The sequence below is a fragment of the Populus euphratica genome, unplaced genomic scaffold, assembly GCF_000495115.2.
Source record: "Populus euphratica unplaced genomic scaffold, PopEup_1.0 scaffold118.1, whole genome shotgun sequence".
Taxonomy (NCBI): domain Eukaryota; kingdom Viridiplantae; phylum Streptophyta; class Magnoliopsida; order Malpighiales; family Salicaceae; genus Populus; species Populus euphratica.
In genome coordinates, this window is record NW_011500007.1 from 515,154 (window position 1) to 523,791 (window position 8,638).

Below are 8,638 nucleotides of genomic sequence, written 5' to 3' on the forward strand. Positions count from 1 at the left end.
GGAGCATCTACCTTCAGGTCATCTTTCTTTGATGGCAATGATTATGTTTATTAGAAAATTATGATGGTTATCTATCTTCAATCCATTGATTATGATTTATGGTTATCCATTGAAAATGGACCCCACAAGCCTACTAAGATTGAAAATAATATAATAATTCCTAAACGTAGAAGTGAGTATACCGATGGTGATAAGAAGTTATCTTTTTTATGGATGTTAAACCTATGAACATTTTGTATTGTGCTTTGAATATAAATGAGTTTAATAGAATATCATCTAGTAAAAATGTTAAGGATATATGGCATGCTTTAGAAATGACTCATGAAGGTACTAATCAAGTTTAAAAAATCCAAAATTAATATGCTTATACATTAATATGAGTTATTCAAAATGATTCCAAATGAATTAATAACTAATATGTTTACTAGAATGAAAACTATCAATAATGTTTGTATTTTCTTAGTAAGACTTATAGTAATACCAATATTATGAGCAAAACTCTTAGGTCATTGTCAAAGTCTTAAGAAGCAAAGGTGATGGCAATTCAAAAAGCTAAAGATCACACTAAACTTCTATTAGAAAAGCTCATTGGTTCACTATGACTCACAAAATCAAAATGAAGAAGCAAGAACTAGAAAAGAAGCCAAAAAAGAATTCGATATTCAAAATTGTACACTATATTGATAATAGTGATGATGGTGATGATGAAGAAGAAATGGAGGAGGATATTACAGTTATAACAAGACAATTCTATTTTTTTTAAGAAAAAAGCAAGGGGGTAAAAAGTTTTTAAACTTTAAAAATGATGGAAATAAGCGAGAATCTAGCAAGAAGGTACTTAGATGTTACAAGTGCAATAAGACAGGATACATTAAGGTTAATTGCCCTATCCTTCAGAACAAGAAAAAGATTTGTCATCACAAGCAAGTAATGAAAGCAACATGGAGTGATGACTCGGACTCTAGCTTAAATGATGATGAAAAACATATTGCAAACATGTGTTTCATGGAAATAAAACGCGATAACGTGGTATCTTCTTTAGGTGATGAATCTGACCTCTCTTATGATGAACTACATGATACATTTGAATCATTGTATGATAAGTTTAAAAGCTAGGTTATAAATATAATTTGTTGAAAAAGAGTCATACATGTTTACTTGTTGAATAAAATGCATTAGAAAAAAAAATATGTATTGTTATTAATAGTAACAAGGTTAACCAACTTGAAAAGGGAAATAAGGATTAAAAAAAAATGAATAAGTTGAATACCATAATATCAAAGTTCACTTAAGGTTCTAAAATTTTAGAAACCATACTTGCTAGTCAAAGATGTGTCTTGAACAAAAGAGGTATAGGGTATTAACCCAGAAGGAGCCAAACAATCATATTATCCTAACCAAATATGTCATTATTATAGAAACATTGGTCATTTGATTTACGCATGTCCTATGAAGAAGGAAAAGGTTGGTAACATAACTTATGTTCTAAAAGAAACAATCACTAACCAAAAAGGACTTAAGAATGTATGGTTACCAAAAACCTCATCTTGATTTTGTGTGTATATAAATCAAGAGAATATGGGGAATGGTTATTAGATAGTGCTTGCTTAGGATACATAACTGGAAATAATTCATTGTTTTCAAGTATAAACAAGATCAATGGTGGAAAAGTCATATTTGAAGAAAACTCAAAAGAAATGATCATTAGAGTTGGTAATATTAGAGGTAAATCTTCTCCCTTAATAGAAAAGGTGTTTCTTGTAAATAATCTGAAACATAATTTGCTAAGTATTAGTCAATTATGTGATAAAGGCTAAAAAATCATGTTTGATATTGTATGTTGCTTACTCTTTGAAAATGACAAAGTGTTACTAGTTAGTAATATAAAAAAATATATTTATAAGATTAAAATTGATGCATGCATGAGGATAAAAAGTTGTCACAATAGTTTTCTTTGGCATAAAATATTATGTCATATAAGCATGGATATTCTTTTTAAACCTATAACAAATAAGTTTCTTAAAGGACTCCCTCATATTGCAATTAAAAAATGAGAAGTTATGTGATACTTACCAAATAGGTAAACAAGTGAAAACATTTTTTCATAGAAAAAATCACATTTCTATCGAAAAACCTTTAGATATATGTTTGTGATTGTAGATGACTTTACAATATATACATAAGTTTTGTTTTTGAAATCAAAAAATAAAACTATTTATGAATTTATAAAGTTTTCAACATAAAACTATTTATGAATTTGTAAAGTTTTCAAAGAAAGTTGAAAATGAAAAAGTTCTTCCATTATAAACATAAGGAGCAATTATGGTGGTGAATTAATATGTGATTTGTTTGAAATGTTCTATGAAGAAAAAGATATCATCATAACTTTTCAACACTTAGAACTCCCTAATAAAATGGGATTGTGGAAAGAAAAAATCGGTCTTTTCAAGAAATAGCAAGAACAATGTTAAATGAATTTAACGATCCTAAATGTTTTTGGGTAGAAGCCGTAAACACTTCTTGCTATGTTGTAAACTGTGTTATCTTGAGACTAGAGTTCAAAAGAACTCTCTATGAGTTTTAGAGAGGTAGGAAACCCAACATCTTGTATTTTAAAGTTTTTGGCTCAAAATGTTTTATTCTCAAAACCAAAGATAATTTGGAAAAGTTTAATTCAAAATCCGATGTTGGTATTTTTCTTAGATATTCCTCCTCTAACAAAGTTTATATAGTTCATAATAATATAACATTTTATCTTGAAGAATCCATACATATCGCCCGTGAGGAAACTTAAAAAGACAAAATTAATAAGATTCTAAATGACATAAATGAAAGTGTTCAATATTTGAGTCTTAATGAAAGGACATGAAGGACAATAATAAAGAGATGATCAAAAATCAACCAAACACGTCATCAACAAGATATGGCAAGTAACTCTTTTGTGCAACTAAAAGAACTAAGGTATGTAAGATCTCATCCTCCCAAGTTAATAATTAGTAATCCATTTAAAAGAACTAAAACTAGAGCATCTCTTAAGAACATCAATGAGTATTATGCATTTGTTTCACATATAGAGCCCAAATCCTTTCTAAAAGCCAAAAAAGGTGCAAATTGGATCTTAGCCATGCAAAATAAGCAAAACCAATTTGAAAGAAATAATATTTGGGAACTTGTCCCTAAACCTAAAACCCAATCCATTATAGGAATAAAATGGATTTTTAGGAACAAAGTAGATAACCCTGAGACCATAGTAAAAAAAAAAAAAACTAGACTAGTCGCTAAAGGTTATAATTAAGAAGAAGGTATTAATTCTGAAGAAACCTTTGCACTCGTGGCTAGACTAGAATCCATTAGAATGCTTTTAGCATTTTGCATGTCATGTTGACCTTATACCTTTTCAAATGGATGTCAAAAGTACTTTCTTAAATTACTTTATCATGAAAAAGGTATATGTTGAACAACCTCAAGGTTTTGAAAACTTTTATTTTCTCGATTATGTTTTCAAACTCAAAAAGACTTTATATATTTTAAAACAATCTACTAGAGCTTAGTATGATAGATTAAAGTCTTTTTTCATTCAAAATGGTTTCATTATTAGCAAAATTGACACCATCATCTTCACAAAGAAAAAATGTAAAGATATACTAATTATACAAATATATGTTAATGATATTATATTTGGTGTTATTGATGAATTTCTTTATAAGAATTTTGCAAAACATATGCAAGATGAATTTGAAATGAGCATGATGGGAGGAAATTAAATTTCTTCCTTGGATTGCAAATCAAGCAAATAAGAGATGGCATCCCCATCAACCAAGGCAAGTACATCAAGGATTTACTAAAAGGATTTGGGATGGAACAAATAAAGAAAGCCAACACACCTATAGCAACATCAACAAAGCTTGATATGGATGAAAATGGTAAGAAATTCAATATTATAAATATTAAGGTATGATTGGTTCTCTTTTATATTTAATTGTAAGCATACCCGATATTATATTTAGTGTTTGTTTATGTGTAAGTTTTCAAGCATATCCAAAAGAATTCATGTGAGTGTTGTAAAATATATTTTTCAATATTTGTATAGTACAATCAACTTAGGATTGTGGTATCCGAAAGGATAGGAGTTGAATTTAATTAGTTATTTTGATACGAATTTTGCGAGATGTAAAATCAATAGAAAAAAATATTAGTGGAGCATGTCACTTTGTAGAATTGTCTCTAATGTCTTGGACTAGCAAAAATACAAAACTCATTAGCCTTATCAACAGCTGAAGTGAAATATATTACAGTGGGTAGTTATTATGCTTAAATCTTATGGATGAAACAAACTTTAGAAGATTTTAGACTAAATTTTGAGCAAGTCTTTATTATGTGTGATAACATAAGTGCTATAAGTCTATCTAAAAATCCTATACAACACTTATATTAAAGCATATTAAAGTGAGAAATCACTTACTAAGAGATCATATGATGAAAGGTGACATTGTACTTGCGTTTGTTAACACAGAACATTAACTTACAAGTTTTTTTTACAAATCTATTAGGTAAAGATTGCTTTTACGAAATATGAAAAAATTTAGGCTTTATTCATGTTAAGGATATTTGAGGCAATTTTTTTTTTTTTGTATTATTGGAGATAAGTTGAATGTTTAAATGATGAAATGTATAACCTCTTTGCATGAAAAATTTGTTCTAGTACAAAACTCTTTTAGATGCAAATTTAGGATGAACCTCGACTGGTTTATTATACAAATTAAATTGGTCGACTAGTTGAAATAGAGAAATAAAGAGTTAGCTACTAGAAGAACAATAGTTTTTTGAAGTTTCAAATAGGTTTGGCTTTTGAGACTACAAGTTGGACAAAAAAGATTCTTTTAGTCTTATAAGATGTTTGTTTTGATCAAAACTTAAAATATATATATTTCATGTGAACCAGTCAACTAGTTCATACATCTAGGACAACCAGCTGATCGATTGAAATAGAGGACAAAACCTTTGTTATTGTCTAAATTTTAAATGTTTGACTCTCTTATTTCTTTATGTTTTAAACAATTTTTTTACATCAAAAGAATTTATTTTAGCTATATAATGAGGATCAAAAGAAAAATATAGAAAAATCCAAGGTTTAGATTAAACTAGTTAACCAGTGTAACAAATTAAGGCAATTGGCTGACTAGTTGCTTGACAATATAAATACTATTGTCATTTTCCAATTGCTCTTAAAATCCTTAAATTGAATAATCTTGACCTTAAACTGAAACCCATCTTTCAAATCACTCAAATTTTACATGACGCCTCAGACAAGTGCTAGAAATATGAAATCAAGGAGAAAAAAGGTAAATGATCCTTATATCCCTTTAAGTGATAATATAGAGAAGTTAGTGAATTCTTTTACTAATCGATCCATAGTTGTTGAAAGAGGTTTAAGAAGCTTATTATATAGGTGATTTAAGGATTGATACAATATTTCATTGTATAGGTTAGCAAAATCTTTTTCATTTGAAAAATCCTACATATCCAAAACTTATTATAATAACTTTTTGCAAATATATAAATCAATATAGAGCCTAAAATAGTCAATCATTTGCAAAATAAATGAATTGAAGTTGATTGTGATACTCTAGAAAATATTTTGGGTATAAGCATAGAAGGTCCTACGGTTTATGAAGTTAAAATCATAGCAACCATTGAAGATTTTGTGTATGATAATGTCATAGCATAGCATAATAGCTATTGGATTGCACACTAGGTGCTAAAATTAAAATCCAGGATTTGCTTTTACGTTTTAGGATTCTTCACCGCATAATAACACATAATATTCTACCCAAAACGGAGCATTATGATGAGGTTATTTTTATGGATATGTATTTGATAAACTGTATGATTAAAGAATGTTGCATCAGTCTCCTCTATATTATGATAAAGAATATCATTATGGCACATGATAAGAAACAAAAATCTTTACCATATGGTCAATGTTTATCTATTATTTTTTAGTGTTTTGATAGCTTACTCATTGATATGAACATGAATCCATACTTAAATGGAATGGAAATAGACATTAGGACACTTAATAAGATAAGGTATGTTATGATCAATAATGGTACTTAGGTGTCTAAAGACCAGATTAGTGCTTATACTAAAGAAAAGCATAATGAGGAAGAATAGCAGAATATCAGTGGTGATGCTAAACTTCCTGATGTGTTTGAGACACCACCTCCAACTTCCTCTCCTAAAGATGTTGGTACTAGCTTATAGAGATATATGATGGATGATCGTTTAGCTCATATTAAGACTCATGAGAGTTATCTTTAAAAATTATAAATGTACATCCTCTTTAATCAATAACATATAGTTGGCGAACTATGAGATATCAAGGATATGATGGCTAGCTTACTCTCTTGCTATCCATCATCCTAGATGATTATACCATCAACTTCTCATGTTTTTCATGCTTTTCATTTTACTTTCTTTCATTTTGTATGGATGTTAGCTTGTCGAACCATATTAAAAACTGAGTTTATAATTTCTCTTTCCTTATCTATTTACTTTAAGTACTCTAATTACATTGTTGGTTATTATGTTATATATGCTTAATGTGACTATTTGCATTATTTGACATTATTAGTGGAACACCTAATACCCCCTCTAGATGTTATTACTGTCTTAATCCTAGAACAACATGTAATTCATTTTCTTTTTTCTTTTTGGTTATTTTCTTGCTTCTTAAGTCTAGAATACTAATGATTTTATTACTAAGTTGTTTCTTTTTGGTTGTTTGAGATTAGTTATTTAAAAGGTTAAGATGGCAATACGAGAGGTAAAAGGCAAAAAAATGAGCATATTATTGTAAAAAGTCATATTTAAGTAAAATACGAGAGGAATGGCATTTATTAGAGTGTAAACATGTAAGGGTGTTTGTGAGGGCATATTATTTTTGCTACTGACATGTTTTTCATATTTCAAAAATATCTTTCAAAGACAAGGCAACACTTAAGAAAGGGTAAGAGAGCATGTTCTTTATGTTGGGAGCAAGGGAAACATTTAGTTTTATGTTCTTGTAGACTAATATATGTGACTTTAGTGTTTTAAGTTTTAGAATTGGTTTTTTTTTTTAGTTTTTATACTTTGGACTTTATTTCACATACTTTGATTTATTTTTAAATTGGATTTGATGTCAACTTATTAGTCCATTAAGATTATGTCTTTGTTAACACTATAAATAATTTTTTGTAAGATTTACTATTTATATTGGTATTGATTATTATTGTTGCATATTATGTGTTTGTGTGTAAGAGGATTCTTATATTTTTCGTTCTTCATTGAACTATAGTGACTTATCATAGATTAACTGCTTTTTTGGCATCTTCTATATATTTTTCATTCATAATTTTTTATAATCATTTAGTGGAGGTTTCATTCCAATAGATTTTGTGCCTCTTTTTAGGTAATTTATGTATGACATATTTATCAACCAAATATGATTTTAGCTTTCTTAGTTTTTTTTTTAACAAGTGGGTTCTAGGATTCTTATCTTTCAGGTTCACATCACCTAGATAAATTAGAAAAGATATTCTGCATGTTCTTAAATAATATTAATTTTAAAATCATTGTACAAAGTGATTTGTGATTTAAAAATGGTCTCGAATCTTATTCAAAAAAGCAATGACTATGGTGTTTATAACAAATATGATTTTTTATACTAAACATACTCTATACTTAAATGACTAAATCAAAACATTCTTGATGAAGGGATAATAGTTACACTAAGAAGCTGGGTACTAAAAGTTTAAGTCACCTCATATGACTTTTCTAATATTTGGGGGGATCAGAATATATTATTAGACATTGCATTTAACTTTCAAATATAAATTAATCAACTTATTGAATTGATAATAAGTTAAATTATTTAATTTATTTAATTATATTTTATTTAAGATTACGATTTATATTTGAGTCAATATATTGGGATCTTAATGTTTGACACATATTAAAACTATTGGTGAGAAATTAAATTGTTAATAAGTTTTAGAATTTAAGAACAAGAATGTAATTAACATAGAGAATTACAATTATAAACTTAGAACCTTACTTAAGTGCGTCCATTTCTAAAATTGTCATGATTTCGTAAAGATAGGGTCTTTGCTATTTCAACGTAGGTGTTTCTGACTTTAAAAAAGGAGTGATTGTTCTTGTTTTTCTTGGCACGGGGAAAGGCGGCTAAGTTGCTTTTTTTAGGAAAAGGAAGGATAAACTTTTATTATGTATGTGAGAGAGAGTTTTTTCTTTTGTGTTTTTTGTTTTTAAATGGATATTTTTCACTGTATAAGCAAGTTACCCGAACACAGGTAACATAAAAGTTACCTGATTAGAGACCATAGATAGGTTACTCGATCACGAACCATAGGCTGGTCACCCGAACAGAGATCATTTGTAAAAAAGAAGAAGAAGAAGTTATTTTCCACCTCAAGAGCAGGCTACCCGAACACAAGCCACGGGCAAGTTACTGACACGACCAAAAGATTGATGTCTTCTCCCAAGTGCAGGAGTGTTGAAGTAATAAATAACCCGGCAAGACCGGGGTCGAACCACAGGGAGGTTAATTGTACAAATTATAAACAATAATTATAAA